General features: G+C 36.6%; 1 pseudogene; it reads left to right on the forward strand.

Annotated features, from left to right (window-relative positions):
• Window positions 1-19,434: 19,434 nt before the first annotated feature.
• On the forward strand, window positions 19,435-19,747 carry LOC101651102 (annotated as a pseudogene).
• The last annotated feature ends 245 nt before the right edge of the window (window positions 19,748-19,992 follow it).

Here is a 19,992-nt window from a genome sequence, read left to right on the forward strand (position 1 = left end):
CATATATACATTGTGGGGATATGGTAATTAAATTACAATTTGATTAGGAAAAGCTGGATTGTGTTTGCCATTCTGAAAATGTCCTAGATCTCAAAGAAACGTACTTTTTACTCATGCTTCTAAACGTAGAGATGAGGAAACTGAAGAGAAGTAATCAGATGACCACAGTACTACGTTCTCTTCGCTTTCCTTGAAATATAATAGCTGTGCAACCAAGACAAAAATCATAGGTAATATAAGCAAAGACTTCTGGATTTTGTGTAAAATAAGCAATAGATAATAATGGGATTTCTGGAGGGGAGGGGTGGATAGATTGGATGCATTTGTCCTTTGTTGGTGATAGTGCCCTCTTGGCTTGGTGCCCCCAAGTTAATATTTTTCTCCTTTTTGTTTCATTTTTATTATAAAAGGAACACACACTTACTGGAGAAAACGAGTAACATAAATGATAGCATGAACACTAAAAGTCACCTATGAGCCCATCATTCATAGACAACTATTGCTATCATTCCAAAAGAGGATTTTCGCCTCTTTTCATCCCTAGTTAATAAAATACTCCTTTCCCACTTGTACTCCTGATATTTCGTTCTACTTTATAAACTACTGCTATCCCGACTATTAACTATAAAGCAATGTTGTCAGGCAATGAAGTGCTTTATTTTCTTGATAGCAATTAATTATCTCAATGATACCATTGAGGGACCTGTCTCAGGTGTGTAGGGGAGACTGTGTCTCCAAGTATGAGGGAACCTGCTCCAACCACGTTGCTCTTAAAGGGCAACCTGAATGGAAATGACATTCGTGGGTTCTAAAGCCCACAATCGCTAGTCCTCCATATTGGGTTAATGTCAGCTTAAAACCTTCATAAGAATTTTTAATAACTAAAGAGTTTCTTTTACATGAATGTACGATAATATAGTTATTTCTTTTGTGAAAGGTGTTTGTTTCCATAGTAAGTGAAACCTTTGAAGAGAACTGCATGACAGCAACTAATCCAGGTGTTGAAGCCTTTTGAAGGTGGTTGGTAGAAGCACAGATCAGATCCATGAATTTTGTGTATTCATTAATTTTCATAGTTCTTATCTCACATTCACTTGGACTTTTAGAATTACCTTCAAAGTTATACATACATGAGATAAAAAGAAGTCACAATATATAGAAAATGAACTTTCAGCTGTCATGTTGATTTCATGCTACATTCGAAATAGAAGACTTCTCTATTTCTTAATTTACCTACTTTATAGAATACATAATGTCTATTTTCTCCCTCACAATATCTAATATATATTTCCCCTCAAATGAAATAAAGGGATAATTTGGAAATTTAATGTTTTCCTTCTTTTTGTCTTTTTCCCTCATCTTTGAAGTGTTTTAATTTGTATACGTACACATATGTAAATTTTAGCTTAATTTCAAGCAATATGGGTTTTAAAAATATTTTATTGTGCTTTAGGTGAAAGGGTACAGAGCAAATGAATTCTCTATTTAGTAGTTTTTACAGGAAGTATCCTAAAACACTGGTTGAGTTCCCCCAAATGTGTCAGCACTCAATTTTATTTCTGCCTGGGTCCTCATTTCCTTTCATCTTAATTTTCTATCCCTTCTTGCATTCATGTTTCTGCTTTTGGGAAAATGTCCTATTGATCTCATATAATTTATTGTTCCAAAAAATGCACTTTTCTCTAGTGCTATTTTTTTCTTAGCTTTATGGGCCCGTCTGTTGTTTCACTGAAATGTAGTTTCCAGAATTGCTTCAGTTCCAGGTCAACATGTGTCTTAGGCTTTAGTTTAAGGTGTTCTCCTCCTCTAAACTCCTCTTCCTCCTCCACTAATCTCCTCTTCCTCCTTCACACTCCTCCTCCTCCTCCTTCTTCCTTCTCCTCTCCCAATTCAGAAAGGGTGTTATAAAGTTAAGGGTTCAAGGTTCTAATATGTATGAAATGTCTTTATTGTGTCTTCACACTTGACAGACAATTTGACTAGGTATAACATTGTAGTTACAGAATTCTATTTTCTTGAAAATTTGACAACAATGCTCATTATTTTTAGCATCTCATGCTGGCTTATTTTAATTGCAATACCCATCTGAGTCTTCTTACTTTGCAGCTAATTTTGTTTTAGCTTTAAATTTTTTACTTTATGTCTGATGTGATGAAATTTCATAAAGCTATTTAGTTCACTAGTTCTAGCTTGATAGAGATATAAAAAGCCTCACTGCCATTGAGTCGTTTCCAACTCATAGCTACCCTGTATGTGGTTTCTGAGGTGATAAAACTTTATGGGAGCAGACAGCTTCATCTTTATTCCATGGAGCAGCTAGGGGTTTGAACCACAGACTTTGTGTTTAGTAGACCAGTGCCTAACACATAGCTCCTCCAGCATTCCTTCTAGAATTTCCACTTAGCTGTATTATATAACGCATTGCCGTTGAGTCAATTCTGAGTCATAACTACTATATAGGGTAGAGTAGAACTGCTCATATGGGTTTAGAGACTGTAACTCCTTTTATTTCTTAGAGACCTAAAGCCATTACAGAAGTGAAAAACTGCGTCTTTCTACTGCATAGCGGCTGGTGGTTTCAAACTGCTGGCCTATGGTTTAAAGTTCACCATCATACCACCACTTTTCAGTAATCTGCTGAAGTTGTCATTAATTTCTTAAATATGGTTTATCACAATCATTTGACCATTTTTGACTACTTCAATTTCTGGACATTTAAGTCTGTTTCTCCTAATTGACATTTAGCTATTTTTGATTTCTTGTTCACTTGCTTGACTGGTTATTTCTTTTTTAAGTATGCTGGACATTGCGTAAACATTTTGTATAGATAGTAAGAAAATCTTATTTTATTAAATATTTTTCCAGAAAGAACTGACTTTTCTTTTAGCAGGCTGTCAGGGTAGGTTTAGATGACATTAATCCAATTGGAAATTGACCTTTTTGTGATCTCATCTATTTCTGATTTACAATTTCTCCTATGCTGGTGTCCTTCTAGAATCCCTAGAAAAGTGTTTTGTTTGTTTGTTTGTTTTAAATAGTCCTCTTCTTTTTAGGGTACAAAACTTATGTCAAAATTTGAGCTGGCATTTTTTAATCATAAAAATTAAAAAACTTAAAAATACTAAGAAACTTATCATTTCAAGATACATAATTATTCTGATTTCACAGCTAAAATATTCATTAGCTGAAACATAAGAATGATAGTAACTTTTGAGGTCTATCTTTCTTTCTCACTGCCACGGCATTAATTCTGACTTGTTGAACTAGCATTTTTAAGGTTCCTTTATTCCAGATATGTATACCTCATTTGCTCCTTCTCCAGTTTAAAAATATATTTCCCACTATATATGATATAAATAAAATACATTAGTCACTACATCATATATTCCAACTCATGGTAATTCCTAAGGAATTGGAAGCATTTTGGAAGCAGTTCTTCATTCCTTTCCTCTACGGTGCCTGTGGGTAGGTCCAAACCAACAGCCTTCTGGTCAATCATGTGTGTCATGCTTAATCATGTGTGTCACCCAGGGGCACCTATTTTTGATGTAACTTTTCTTATTCTTGGCAAGTGCATGAGTTTGAAATAATATAGTCTGCCATTACTTATCTTGGTTACCTCTGTAAATAATTTGAAGTTAATAAAAAGTAAAATGTATTTTTAAAAAGTGAAACACATTTTAAAATTGCAATCCGTCACACGGTCATGCTGTTTTTCTTTGCTGTTCTCTTTCTATTCCTTTATCTCAAATTATTCCTATGGTTCATTCATTCACTTCCTTCAGCTTTCTGGTCAAGTATCGCCTTATAACTATAGGAAATAAAAACGTTCTCTATATTTGTTTTTCTGTTCCTTTATCCTGCTTATTTCCCCTTCATAAACTTCTATTTTATGTAGAATAAATATATTTGTTCATTATTTTCCTCTCCTGCCAGGAGTAATTTAATGTCATCAGTGACTTCATCAGCAGATCTTGGACACCTCTAATAATGTCTGGTACATTCTAGGTGTCCAATAAATATTTACTGACTGATACCATGAATGAAATAATCAATAAGTTAAAAATGCAATGTCCTATTGGCCAGAGAAATTCCATATGTTTATCTTGAGGTACATGTGTTCAAAACACCTGAATGGCTTGAATTGACTATCATATGTGACAAGTAAAATGCAAACACTATGAAAACTTCAACAAGATCACATTAGACTTTTGAAAATCAACTTTCTTGACTTGTAAATATAGATATTATAAAGACTATGTACATATCTAAGCAAAATTAGTCAGCTTTCCTAAGAATATTAACATGCCACAGAAGGCCATATCCAAACCAAGCAACCAACCTAAAATATCCCACTGCCATTGAGTCAAGTCTGACTCATGCTAGCTCCTTTACAGTGTTTCTGAGGTTGGAAATCCTTATGAAAACAGATAGCTTCATCTTTCTCTCTCAGAGCAGCTGGTGGGTTTGAACCAAAGGCCTTGCCAGGAATAGATCAATGCCCAAACCACAGCACCACCAGGCCTAATTACAGAGGGTTATAGAGTAAAATATTTATTATATATAGAATTTTCCATTCACACAGGTTCATATAATCAGTCCAAAATATCGTGATGTCATATAAATTGGTAATACAAAAAATTTTAAATAACACGTGAACCATTTCCTCTCCATACACATAGTAGTCAAATATGGGTAATTCGGATGCAATATTCAGTAGAAATTTATGTATTTAGATATTTGTTGGGTTATACATCAATAATTGCTTCTCAAATACATTTTTTATCCTTAATCTTGTAGTCTTTAGTTAAAATTATTAGGCTTCATCTTGAATTAACTAAGTTTAAATGTCTTATTTTGAGTACTACATTGGGAAATTTAAAAAAAATGTCACGAGTCTCACAGCTCTAGATTTTGTGAATTTGTGTTACCTTTAGTCACAACATTTGACCAAATGGCTGCATTAACAGTGGGAAATCAGGCAACAGCATAGTAGTTTGCATTCTCTATATCGATTATGAGGCTGTGACATGGCAGGCCGTGCAAGCGTTGTCATTCCCATTATTTTGTTGAAATACAAATACTAACTTAAAACTTTCCTTGTTGTTTTCTCAGATTCAGATTATGTTATAGAAGAACTCTCTAGTGATAGAGGAAAATAGGCAATACTGCATTCAAAATATATAATAAAGGGGGCTTCAAAATTCCTGGAAATGGGATTAAAAAAAGAATGGATTTTTTGAAGCGCCCTTGTAATTGTAAATTCCTTGTAAATACTGTACAGAAGAAAATAAAAGTCTGTACTACATGTTACTTTCTTGAATTATGGAGCATTTCTAGTATGCAAAAATCCACTTTTATTGTAAACCTTTAGTGTGTGCTTGCCATTTGAAGTAAGTAAATATATAAGTGAATGATCAACTGGACCATTTATAACACTATAAACAGACTTCAATGAAAAAATGACAATGATAGTCATAAGAGAGCATAAAGCATTAACACTTATTTTCTGGATTTATGCTATAATGTGGACTATGTCTTGGAACACAGAGGCACAACCAAAATAAAATGTGAGCCCCAATGTATTTTTAAAATGCTAATAATTATTAATTCTATTCATTCTACATTTTAGAATTTACACTGAAAACAAATAAATGACCAATGTGGGCAATTATTTATGAGGAAGACTTATAATAGTATTGTCTGAAATATCATAAAAAATGAAAAACTGAATTTAAATATTCTTTAGTTTTGGAGTTTTAAAAATAAACTTTGGTTAATCTTTCTTATGTAACATAAAAATAATGATGAAGAATATTTTCTGACTTGCAAAAATGATTTTCATGTCTTGGTAGGTCAAAAATTGCAGAAAATAGTTCTTTTTCAAGTAGCATTTTCTTGTGGACTGAGTGAAGCAGATTAATTTTCCATTCAACAATTCATACACATTTTTTCATCTTTTTGATTGCAGTCCTCATAATGAAATATCATTTAACCCACTCCCTCCTGGTGTTTCTTGTTTCATTTCTTGTTTCCATTACTGTCTATCTCCTAACCCTTCTGAACGTTGTCCTTGGGTAAATGTTCTCCTATGGCCTTAAATGGATGATTTTGCTAAAACAGCTCTTATAGTAAGATGTCAATTGCATGAAGGACAGTTATTATAGGTATATAGTTCAAAGAAAACACCTGTAAGTATACATGTTTATTAATTTAAGTGACCACTAACATTCTTATCTTTAGCAAAAGTTTGCTTGTATGTGATATTACGGATATTGTTCAATAATTTCCACATTGTATTGGATCACGTTTATTTGAAATGACCACAAATATGAATCTTTATCAGGTAATTGAACAGGTAGCTGTTTTCCAAATTTCTTGGCATAAATGAGCACCTCCAGTGCTGAGCCCTTTTGTTTAAATATCTCAATTTGTATTCTGTCAATTGCTGAATCCTGCTGTTTTCATCAATGCCTTCCCCACGTTTTCTCCCTTCAATATCATCAGATCATGATCATATGCTACCTCCTAAAATAATCAAACATTGGCTAATAATTTTGGTACAGTGATCCTGTGTATTGCTTCCATCTTTTGTTACTTCCTGTGCTGTACACTATTTTGGCCACAGAATCTTTCAACATAACTACTCAAGATTTAATGTTTTTATAGTTATCTCAGCTTGAGAAATAGCAAGTGTTTTCTTCCCTTTTGTTTTTCTAACTCTGAGTCTTTGCACATTCCCCTAAAATACTTTAGAGTCCCTGGTGGTATAGTGGGTTCCATGTTGGGCTGCTAATTGCAGTCAGGAGTTCAAAACTACCATTTTCTCTGCAGGAGAAAGATGAGGCTGTCTACTACCATCAAGATTTACAGTTTTAGAAACCCACACAAGTAATTCCATTCTGTCGTATAGGGTCACTATGAACTGGAAAAGACTTACTGGCAGTGGGTGTTTTAAGTACTTTACTTTGTCTTCTCAAGCCACACCCTTTGACATCTCTGTTAATTCCTTTACTTCATCTTTTTTTTCACTAATTCATAATTTCTTTCACTGGCTTTTGCTATTCTATCAATTGGAATTGGCTAGCTGGCAGGAAGTTTAGCGTTGTGCATGTGTGTTTTGAGCATGTGTGTTTTGCGCATGTTTTGAGCATGTTTCAGAGAGTTTCAGGGTGTTTTTGACCCCTATTTTGGTCTTTTTGACCCCTATTTGGTCTTTTCTCCCTGTCTTTTTAATGAATGATGCCCTTAATGTCATTCCATAATTCATCTGGTATTCTGTCAGTAGTGTTCAATTTGTCAAATATATTCTTCAGATGTTCCCTAAATGCAGATGGGGAATACTATAGGTCATATTTTGGGTCTTGTCAATTTGCTTTAATTTTTTTAATCTTCAACTAGCACTTGCATATGAGCATATGATCAACCACTGGCCTTATTCTAAAATGATGTTATTGAGTTTCTCCATGAATTCTTCCTACAGATGTATTTAATTTTATCGCTCTGTATTCCATTCAGAGAGGACTACATGTATAATCACCGTATATGTGATTATAAAATATATTTGGAATGAATAAATCATTGATTTTGCATAGTTCTATCATGGGAACTATGATGTCTTTTCTTTCACGCACACCATCTTTTCTAAATACTGATTCTTATTTGTTTCCAGCTTTTACATTCCAACCACCAGTGCTTATCAGTGCACCTTCACTGCACATTTGATCAATGTCAGATGGTAGAATTTGGTAAAAATCTCTAATTTCTTCATCTATAGCGTTAAGGTTCATACAAAAGTTTTAATAATAGTCCTATTAATTGGTCTTCCTTAAAAGCATAAGAGCATAATCTGATTATTGACAACATTGTACTTCAAGAGATAGCTTGAAATATAATTTTTGCCCACAAATTTGACACCATTTGCTTAAATTCTAATTCCTGACAAAGGAGACCACATGATTTTCCAAATTAAAATGTCCAATACCAGCCTATTTCAGCTAATTAATACCTAGGGTATAGATATTGAGGTGCTCCATTTCATTTCTGATAATTTCTAATTTTCCTAGATCAATTCATCAGATATTTTGCATTCTGATTATTATCAGTAATAGAAATTACTATAATTAACAAACTTATTATTAGCACTACTAATCAGAATATGAAATATTTGTACCACATCAGTTGTGCCACATCAGCAAATGAAGAGCCCGAAAGTGTTATTCAATTCACCTCATTCAGATAGACTGTGCTTTGTGGATGCAGCTCTTCCCCAGTTGTATGTTGAATGTCTTACAACCTGAGGGGTTCATCTTCTGGTATTACATCAGACATTGCTGCGCTACTATTCATAAAATTTTCACTGGTCAATGTTTTTAGAAGTAGATTGCCACATTCTTCTTCCTAGTCTGTCTTCATCTGGAAACTCCACTGGAAGAGTGCCACAACAGGTGGTATTTGAAAAACTGGTGTGTATCTTCCAGCATCTAACACACACAGAAGACACCACATGACAACAAACTGATGGAAGAATGTTGGCATTAGTTATTGTTGTTAGGTGCTCTCAAGTTGATTCTGGCTTAGAGTGACATTATGTATACCAGAAGACACTGCCCTGTCTTGCACCAACCTCACAATTGTTATGTTTTAGCCCATTATTGCTGCCACTATATCAATGATAAAAAAACTCTGTTTTGTTTTTGTTTATTATACAATCCTATTAAATTTTAACTGGTATCTTATAATATTGATTTGATATCTTATTATAATTTTGAAGTCCCCTTGTATGTGTATGGGTAACATATGATGGGGCTTCCAAAAGTTCGTGGACAAATGGAGTTAAAGGATCATGGAAATTTTCCACAAATTATCTTAAGTCCCCTTATATGCTAGGATGGATATATTTTAAAAAATTAATGAAGATGTAGAAAATTGCAAACTTCATACACTACTTATGTAAGTGTAGAATGTTGAAGTCACAGGAAATTAGTGGAGAAGCTGTTCAAAATATTAAAGATATGTGAGTGCTTCCAAAACTTGATGGAAAAATTGAACTAAAAGATAATGGAAATTTCCCCATACGTTTAGGTGTCCACTTCAGGATGGTAGTATGAAGCGCTTTAAAACAATCACTCAATTAAAAAACGCTGGTGTAAACTGTAAGAAAACAGTGATTTAATGTCTCTGGAAATTTCCCTAAGGCCATAAATCAAATGAGTTGTTGTTGTTAGGTGTCATTGAGTTGGTCCAAATTCATACTGCTCCTATTTACAAAAGAATGAAATATTGCCCAGTCCTGTGCCATTCTCAATTATTGTGATGTTGAGCCCATTGTGGCAGGCACTGTATAAATCCATCTCATCAAGGGACTTCCTCTTTTCTGCTGCCTTTTTGCTTTACTAAACATGATGTCCTTAGTAAGAGATTGGACTCTCCTGATAGCATGTCCAAAAGGTGTAAGACAAAGACTTGCTAGAGTCACTTAAAAAGAGCATTCAAACTGTACTTCCAAGACAGATTCGTTTCTTATTTTTCAGTCCGTTATATTTTCAATGGTCTTCAACAGTGTCATGTTTAAAATGCAATGATTGCTCTTCAGTTTTCCTTATTTGGTGCCTCATGTTGACATGCAAAGGAGGAAATTGAAAAGTACCATGGCTTGTCACGTTAGTCCTCAAAGTGACGTCCTTGCTCTTCAAGACTTTAAAGAGGTCTTATGCAGTAGATTTACCCGACTCAAAGCATAGTTTAACTTCTTGACTATTGTTTCCATGAGCATTGTTTGTGGATCTAAGTAAGACTAAATCCTTGTCAACATCAATCTTTTCTCCACTTACCATGATATTATCAATGGTCCAGTTGTGAGGATGTGAGTTTTCTTTACATTGAGTTGTAATTTACACTGAAGATTGCAGTCTTTGAGTTTCATCAGCAAGTATTCCAAGTCCCCCTTTCTTTCAGCAAACAAAGTTGTGCCATTTGCATATAGCAACTTGTTAATAAACCTTTCTCCAATTCTTCATATAGTATAACTTCTCAGATTGTTTGCTCAGCACACAGATTTAATAAGTTTGGTGAAAGGATGCAGCCATGATATACACCTGATCTAATTCTAAACCATGCAGAATTGCAATTTTGTGTTTGAAAAACTGTCTCTTGGTTCAAGTTCAGGTTCCACATGAACACAATTAAGAGTTCAGGAATTGTTATCCTTCTCAAATTATCCATTATTGTTTATGATCCACCCAGCTAAATACCTTTGCACAATCAATACGAACAGAAGTAATCTTTTTTTCCCCTGGTATTCCCTGCTTTGAGTCAAGACTCATCTAACTTAAACTTTGGCTGACAATCATTCAGCAGAACATTGACATGGAGCTGCCAGAAAGACAAGCTGGATTCAGAAGAAGATATAGAATAAGACATATCATTGCTGACCTTAGGTCTTGACTCAAAGCAGGGAATGCTAGAAAAAAATAACATTGAGAAATATTCATTGAAAACTATTTGCAAAAACTTTGTAAGAGCTGTAATGATATACAGCATTTGAACATGCCTTTATACTATGGCACATAATTGACTCTAAGGCACTAGAGGCGATCTATGGCCTTCTCTACCTACTCAGTCTAAAGTAAGCTCCATTACAGGTGGTATATCCTAGAAGACAAGACTCAATTTTTAAACTCCCAGTCAAATATTAATATGACTCATCAAGAGCGGTATGTTTCCAAAGTTTCCTCATTCCCTCCAGTTTTTAAATTCCCAGTCAAAGATTATTATGATTCATCAAGAGCGGTATGTTTCCAAATTTTTCTCATTCCCTCCAACCCCAAGTTGAAGAGACTAATTTCAGTTGGGTGAAACTGAGAGATTGGAGTTTCCCCTTTGCAACTTAGACACGGCCCATACTTAGACTCTTTTCCAGAGTAAGAATACTGGGCCCTCTATCAACTTCATCTCCAGTGGCCAATATTACAGAAATTACATGTCTGACAGGAAAGGTAAGAACATCAGCAGCTATTGTGCCACCCCATGCCAAGACAAGTAATTAAGATTTTTTCCCAGAGGTAGAAACATTCCATATGATAATAGAGCTTCAAAGCTCTCCCCAAAAGTGCTGGGATTATTTGAAATAGAATGTCAGGAAAATCAAGTTGGCTCTTGAAAACAATCATTTTTATTACATCAAAGAGAACCAGAAAGGAGGAAATTGTTACGTAAAGCCTTCCCGAGGTCATGATGAATCTGGCCTTAAAATATGGCCTTAAAAATCACCTTGGCCAAATTTAATTTGAACAGATTGCCAGCAGATTTTTGACCAATGGAGTGGTTAAAGACAATAGATAAATCATCTATCAAATAATTAATAGAGACTAAGTTCTGCTGCCCAAGATTTCGTTAGGGTGTTGTTGATTGAGGACTAAGGTGCAACTAACCCAAGCCATGGTATTTTCAAATGCCTAATATGCATTTGAAAATTAGACATTGAATAAGGAAGACCAGAAAAGAATATATGCATTTGAATTGTGGTGCTGGCAAAAGAAAAAACAAACTTGTCTTGGAAAATGTAAGGCCAGAGTGCTCCTTAGAAGCATGGATGGCAAGGCATCATCTTACGTATGTTGGACATGTTGCCAGGTGAGACCAGTCTCTGGAGGACATATTATTGATAAAGTAGAAGGACCACGAGAAAGAATAAGGCCCTCAATTTTCATGTGCATATGAAATGATTGAAAATACCATTTCTTGAGTCAGAAGCAAATTCTAAAGAGATCATGTGCAGATTTGCCCAATGCAATGAATTGTTTGATTTCTTGATGGTTGTCTCTATGAGCATTGATGGTGGATCCAAACAAGAAGGAATCGGTGACAACTTTAATCTTTTGTTCACTTTTACTGCTAAATGATATCATTTATCATTTATCTATTGTTCCACTTGTGAGGATTTTCGTCTCCATTACATTGAGTTTTAGTGACTTTTTGCAACTGTCTCTTCTCATTTTGAATTGTGTTCCATCAGCAAATGAAGATCCTGAAGGGATTACTCACACAGGCTTTACTCCCTTCGCATCATCATGGTCTATTATAAGATTTCATCTTCTCCATAGTAACATTGTGAGGCCCCTCGGACATGAGGGGCCCATTCTCTGTCACTATGTTCTGTTTCCATTTTTTAGGACTTAAGTACCTGAAAATGTTTTGAGGCTGTGCTGTGCATAAGGTTTTCAGCAACTACTTCCTCTAATATGCACAGTGCATACTTTCTTCTTTCCTGTTCTTAGTCTGGAAGTTTGCTGAAGTCCACTCACTTTGATTGACCCTGATGGCATTTTGTAATCCAGTGAAATAGTTTCTAGCATCACAGCAACACACAAGTCAGCATACTACAACAAAAAGACAGACAAATGTTGGTAGAGTGGGATGCAAGACCGTTACTCCTGTCACAACCCTGATGAAATCATTTGAAAAGCCATTTCTTCAGGATGTGACCAGCTTTCCATAAAATGGACCCTAGAAAAGCTTATTCACTTTATTCAGTTCTCTGGGCTTGAACCAATGGCCTGCCATATTGGTTGCCAATCCTCGGATTTATCAGCAGCCTGTGACCTGATATACTGATCTTGGATCCACTCTCCTCTGCAGATACAAGTTTAACCTGATGGCCTTTCATTAATTTACCCTTTCAGCCACCAAACTTTGCTTTATCAGCTACCTAACCTATGAGAATCAGGAGAAGCCTTCACCGTAATGTTTGACCCACAAGCTGGGAATCTTCCAGGACTTGCACTTGCCCCTCTCTCTAACTTTTGAGCCATTTTCTTGATATAAATTTCTCTTTATGTATAAATTTCTCTGATTTAGCTTCTGTGTTAGTCCAGGTTGACTAGGGAAACAAATCCAGAGACACTCGTATATTTGTAAGAGAGAACTTCATATCAAGAAGTAATTATGCACCAAAAAAAACATCCCAACTCAGTCCAGATCAAGTTCATAAATTCGATAGTAGTTCATAAGTCCAATATTAACCTATGAATTCCTCTTCAGACTCATGCAATGATGCCACATGCAGGAAAATCACAGTCCAGTGGGTAGAAAGTCCTGTGGGTCCAATGACAGTGGATGCATCTCCAGGGTTCTAGCTGCCATCAGTGTGACTCCATGTGGTTTGTCAACAGGAATGTAAAGCAGAGGGTGAGACCCACTCCAGGGAGGAAGTGAGACAGTCCCAGAATCCTCATGAGAAGACCATGTCCCCAAGGCCACCAGGAGGAATCATTAGACTGTGACCTGATAGACAGACTAGATTCTGCTCTTTCACTCATATTTATCAAGTTGACATGAAATTGTGTAACTACCACAGCTCTTCAAGAACTGAATTTCCCTTGCTCTTCCCTAAAGCTAACGCCAGAATTTCAAATCCTTGTTTCTCCCAAACTCCTCTCATCTTAGTGAAAAAGATTTTTAGTAAAATGTATTTTGTGTATTTAATATATACAAGAAGTGCAATGTCTTAAATGTCTTCTGTATAATGATGCATGTATTTTCTGTTTGCACTCCTATCTGAAAGTAACAGATTTTATAAAAACAAAGAGAATATAAAATCTCTCCCTCTGCTGCAGTTCAAGATACAGAGAGCATGCACAAAACTAAGATAATATTTACACCTGGGCAATGATAATAAGTACCTGGGCAGCAGAATTTTTTGTGCTTACATTAGAAACTAAGCACTTGATTAAGATTCTGCTCTGAAAATGTATTTGAATCACCTGTAAACGTACACATGGAGGATTCTACCTATAAATAAAACTGTTTAAAAAATAGAAGGCTGAAATGGTAGTCAAAACATCCTTTTACTGTCACAATGATATGTTCATAGACAAATGGAACAGAGTAGTAAGTCTAGATATAAATACATGCACATGGAGGAAGATAATCTTTTATAGAGAACCAAGAAACATTAAATGGGAGATAGTTTATTCAACAAATGATGGTGGCAGAATTGGACCTCCAACTGCCAAAAAATGAAACAGGACCCATAGCTAACCACGTGTACAAAAATGTAATCAAGATGTACCAAAGAGTGATATGTATATCTGAGAGCTAAAAAGTTCATCAATTAGAAAACAGGGACAAATTTAAGGGGCCTATGAAATATAATGAACACAGAGAGAAGACAAAATAGATGACTGGAACCTACTAAAAATACGACACTTAGGTACATCAAAAGGCTTTATCCAAGGAGCATAAAGAGCACCCACAGACTGGCGGGAAATCTTCAGCAGTGACACAATGGGAAAAGGAGGAATCTAAAAACTATAGAACACTGCAGTATCTCAATAGGAATAAAACCCGATTACATCAAAAATGAGCAAAAGACATGAACAGTTAACCAAAAATATGCAAATAGCTAACAAACAGCTGAAAAAATGTTCACAGTCCCTATACATTTGGGTGATGCAAATCAAAACAGTAACAAGGTATCACCTTTTACCAACAAGGAGGGCCCAATAATAATAATAAACAGAAAGCAGCATATGCAGGAGAAGGTGCGGAGAGATTGAAACTCTCATACACTACTAGTTCATCTATAAAAATGGAAAACCCTCGTGGGAAAATGATACAGTGCTATCTAAAATAACTGGGAATGGAAATTCCACATGATCCAGCAATACCTCTGCTAGATTTATGCTCTAAAGAAGGAGGAGACATAACATGACAGAAATATGCACTCTTAGGTTCTATTGTTCATAATAGTGAGAAGTTGAAAATAGTCCAACTAGCTTTTCAGTAGAAGAATGGAGCAAACACTTGGTACTTACACACAGTGGAATACTATGCATGGCTAAAATACACTGATGAAACCACAAAGATTCTTAAGGCATGGATGAACCTGGAGAAAATTATACTGAGTGAAGTTAGTCAATCACAAAAAAGACAAATATTCTGTAAGAACACTGCTATAAGAATAAACACCAAGACAAAGACAGGCAGTGACTTTCAGAACATGCAGTGATTTAATACAGCCTCCTTCACAATGTGGTAATATGGCTATCTAATGCTGGTAACCCACTTATCATTCCCTTATTTGTATATCATAAATACCGCTTTTCCAGGAGACCTCTTATTTCAGCTGGGTACATTTCTCTTTACAGGGAGTGGGAGAAGTTCAGGTCATTTGGCTCTAAACTCACCCTAACACAGTGGACTCTCCTACATTAGTTTTCAGTACAGTCCAATTGAGATGAATGGCCAAGAGGAGGAGGTAATGTGTTTGTCTCACCTCTGTTGATGAGTACAAGGTAGGGAGAATGACTTACGCTTGGACAAAACACTTGAAATTTATTTTATGGACCCCCATTGTGGAGCATTTGCCTTGTACTTTATGCTTAATAACACATTTTAACTGAGTTTCTTGTTCTGCTTTATGACTCAGACCCCGTACTAAAGACTAACTAGGTTTTCGTCTTTTTGAGATGTGCACCATAGACCCCTTCTGAAGTATCTGAGTTGGAAAACCCACTAAGTGAACTGAAATTTACCCTTAACTCACCTGTTGCAGGTTAAAGGAGCCAATTTACTCCTTTGAATTTAAGGCTGTAACACATTAGTGGAAGAAGGACTTTCCCAAGGTTTGGGATTTGGAAGTTACTGGGCTTCAATCCATACCTCTTAGTTTTGAGGTTGAATAGTTATAGGCAACAGAAGCCTACCTACATAGCGAGTGAGTGTTATTGAACTTTGTGCAGTGTGTCTATCCATTATTGTGTTCTTGTTTTCTCAACAGTTTTATTTTTGGCATATACTTTTTATATCATACAATTCAATAATTCAATCTTCAATCATATCAAGGAGAATTGTGCACTCATTGCCACATCAATTTTAGAGCATTACACCCCCCCATAGCTAAATCATTTTAAATTGAGGTGTGCAATCACAATTCACGCTAGTGCTCGCTCTCCCCTCCCGCCTTCATTATTTACTCCTCACATGCCCTTTCCCTCCCTATCACCACCCCTCCATACTTGGATTCCCTCTAACCCCTTGTATAAGTCACTATCATTGTGCATCCACTCCTTCTGTGCTTCACAACTGGGAAACCCAACAGAAAACCATAGAAAACAAAAATCACAGTAAGGTGGTAAGGATGAAATCACAATAGAATAGAGCCAAGAACACAAATAATGCATAAGGAAAAAACCTCCATCAACATTAAAAACTCCAAGGGAAGGAATTTCTGTCATGGACCAAGTTAAGAGATACTTGCACCAGAAAAAATTCAGGTCACATCTATAGCGAGGTCAACTGGCCTAGTAACAAGTTTGATGCAGAATAATAAAGAATACAATGGTCTCTGTTCAAGACTCTTGCCTGTGGCTAGAGCGGGTCTGCCAGCAGCTCAGTCTGACAAGATACTCTGAAGATGGGTTTTGGGATCCCACTCTCCCCCACAGCCTTCCACAAATTGGGTGTTCATAATTTTAGCTCTGGTACTTTTCTCTTCACCAGATTCAAGTTATGTACTTGCCATCTGTGGATCACACAAGCTGCTGTGCTTCCATGTGTGGACTTAGTGGATTCCTCTTTAAGATGGCTGCTTGTTTGAATAGAAATCTTTAAGACCCCAGACACTATTCCAGTTGATAGCTGGGCACTGTCTACTTTCTTCACCACCCTTTGCCTCAGTAACTTTATCTTCAGTGATCATTTCATGAAGGTGAGTATTGAGCATGATGTAAGAACTAATTGTTCTTAAGTTGAGACTAGGGTTTAGTGTGAGTCCAAAACCCATTCCTGGATCTATGGCTTTTCTTTTTTTTCTTTTAATTTTCTGTAACTTCTTATGTCATATAATTCCATAGCTCCATCATGCCAAACATAATTTTACAATTGCTTGCATAATCAGTCTCCAAACATTCTTTTCCTTCCTGGACTTCTGGACTTTATCTCCTTATTATCTCCCGCTCCCCTCTACATGCCCCTTCCCCCAGGACCCTTGTTATATTTTCTTTCCTTATAGGCTCAATGTCCCTGGATTTCATTTACTGAAAAACAAAGGAACAGCACGGCTTGAAGACGGTGAGCCCCAGTGTCAATGGATCTCTGAGATACATCTTAATGTAAACAAGCACAAGGACAATATAAAACAATGGCTGCCACAGGATTGCTGGAATAATATGTATCTTAATACAGCATACAGAGCATTGATATAGAAAGACCTTGTTTTTCCGCCAACAACAGTACACCACTCTTGGTACATCTGTCTTCTGATTTCTCATACACCCTGTGTTTTCTGACTTATGTCCTCAGGTTACATGTGTGTCTGAAGTAGAGTCCAGTTAACTCAGTGGAGTACTTGTATAAGGTCTCAGTGATGCAGCTTCTGTGTCATGAAGTGTTCCCTGAATATCCAGCTCTTTACCATACTATCTGTTCCCCGGCCAGAAGTATGGCCTGCAAGCTAGAGCTTGTGCCCCTTCTGCTGCTGGTTTCTACTTCAGGGGACTCAGACACCAATTGTCTATTTGAGGCTTGACTAATTTCACTCAGAGTGATATCTTCCAGATCCCTCCATGACTGGAGGTGTTTCATGGTTTGAATGCTGTTTATTTTTAAGAATGCACAGTATTCTATTATGTGCATATACCAGAGTTGTATTATCCACTCTTCTGTTGATTGGAATTCAGGTTGTTTACAGCATATTGCTATTTCCAGCTGATGGGAATTCAGGCTGTTTCCAGCTTCTTGCTATTCACTCCTCCACATCAAGAAATCTGGAGGATACCTACCTGGCCAACTGTCTGGTAAATGAAAAGCAATGTGTACACATTACAAAGAAAAGTGCCCCAACATAATGTGTAAATTATAGAACAATATCATTATTGCACGTGCAATTAAGAGTTTGTTGTAGATTGTGCCACAATGGTGGCAGCAGGACACTGACAGGGGACTTCCAGAGGTTCAGGCCAGTTTCAGGACAGGATTTGGAAAAAGAGCATATCATTGCTGATGTCAGATGGTTCTAGGCTGAAAATAGAGAATATCAGTTGGATATTTAATTGTTGTATTAACTATTCCATGATATTCAACTGTTTGGACTAAATCAAACTATGGATATCCTTAAGAAAAATAAGAATTCCAGACTACTTCACTGTGCACATGTGGAACCTGTACAAGGATCAAGAACAAATTGTGTGAACAGGACAAGGGCATGCTGCAGGATTTAGCATTGGGAAAGGTGTGTTTCAGGGTTGCATCCTCTCACAATAATTACCCAACATGAACAAATAAGCAGAGAAACTGGATTATATGAAGCAGTATGTGGCAGCGGGATTGAAGGCAGGCTTATTAACAAGCTAGTATAACAGATGGCATAACCTCGCATGCCAAAAGTGAAAAGGACTTGCACTTGCTGATGGAGATCAAAGACTAGCCTTCAGTATAGATTACAACCAAATGTAAAGAAACCCAAATCTTCACAACTCAACCTACAGACAATATCACAATAAGTGGATAAAGAAGTTTTCAAGCATTTCATTTGGCTTGGATCCACACTCAATGTTCACGGAATAAGCGGTCAGAAAATAAAACCATATATTATTGCATCAGACAAAATTTTTGCAGAAGACCCCTTTAAAGTGTTGAGGAGCAAAGATGTCACTGTGAGCACTAAGTGTCACTGGACACAAGCATTGGTGCATTTGAACTATGGTGCTGGTGAAAATATCGAAAGTGTTGTAGACTGCCAGATGAACAAATAATTTTGCTCTGGTAGAGTAAAACCAGAATGCTTAGAAACATAGTATGATTTCATTTCACAAATTCTGTATATGTCATCAGGAGAGATAAATGCTGTACATATTGTCAAGAGAGATCAGTCCCTTGAATAGAACAATGTGTTTGGTAAATAGAGGGTCAGTGAAAAGGGAGAAGATCCTCAAGGACATAAGTTGACAGAGTGACAGCAAAAAGAGGTTCACACATAACAAATATTGTGAGGATGGTGGAAGGCTAAACCACGTTTTGTTCTGTTGTGCATAGAATCGTTTTGAGTTGGAACCGTCTCTGTTTCGATGACACATGACAACAAAAACAACAGCGAAATATATACTGAAGGAAAGAGAGACAATCATTTTCATGTTAATAAAGTACAAACATATGAGTCAAACATTGAAACTTAGACATTAAAAAAATACTCCCACTAAAATAAGTCACCACATTTACTGTAGATAATGGTGAAAATGAATGCAAGTATATGAAAAACAAAGAAAACATCAAGATTGACTCTTTCAAAGATAATACCTTTGACAAAGAGAAAAGGCAAGGATAGGTGATATAAACAAAAATAAATATATCTCTTTTTCTTGATTATATGATTATGTATTGAGCAAATGTCAGATACTAATATTATTACCAAAATTAATGCAGCACTTTGCTACCATGCTGCTCTTCTGCATGAGCTATGGCAACGCACTGATCATGGAGGAAGGCCGGCACTGTCACCACTTCGCCTGCAACACCTGTCCCTACGTGCACAGCATCAACCTAAAGATGACAACCCAGAAGTATCCCAAGCTGAAAGAAGTGGATGATGTGCTTGGAGGAGCAGCTCCCTGAAAGAATGTAGACTCCCCTGCAGAGCCATGTCCTGAATGGGAGAATCCCTGAGCCTATTCATGCAGCTGCAGACCTGCTCTGCCGATGAGCTAGTGACCACTGTGAGTACTGCAATGCCCTGTGTGGGCACCATTGAAGGGACTAGAACCAGACTGTCCCCGCAGCAGCCCTGTCTGGTCTTTTGCAGCCCTGTGGACCCATGATCTTGAGCCTGAAGGCACACAAACCTCCTTTGGGTGATGAGACTGGGCATGAGAACATGCAGCCCATATGCAGTTGGAGTGGGCGCCTTCGTTTCTGCCCAGGGAGTTTTTGTTGCATGAGTAAGGGCACCTGCAACTAACTGCGTCTGCTATGCTTAAGGCCTGGGAAGCTGACTCC

Source organism: Echinops telfairi, unplaced genomic scaffold, assembly GCF_000313985.2.
Source record: "Echinops telfairi isolate 266 unplaced genomic scaffold, ASM31398v2 ScPeMD7_6080;HRSCAF=6971, whole genome shotgun sequence".
NCBI lineage: Eukaryota > Metazoa > Chordata > Mammalia > Afrosoricida > Tenrecidae > Echinops > Echinops telfairi.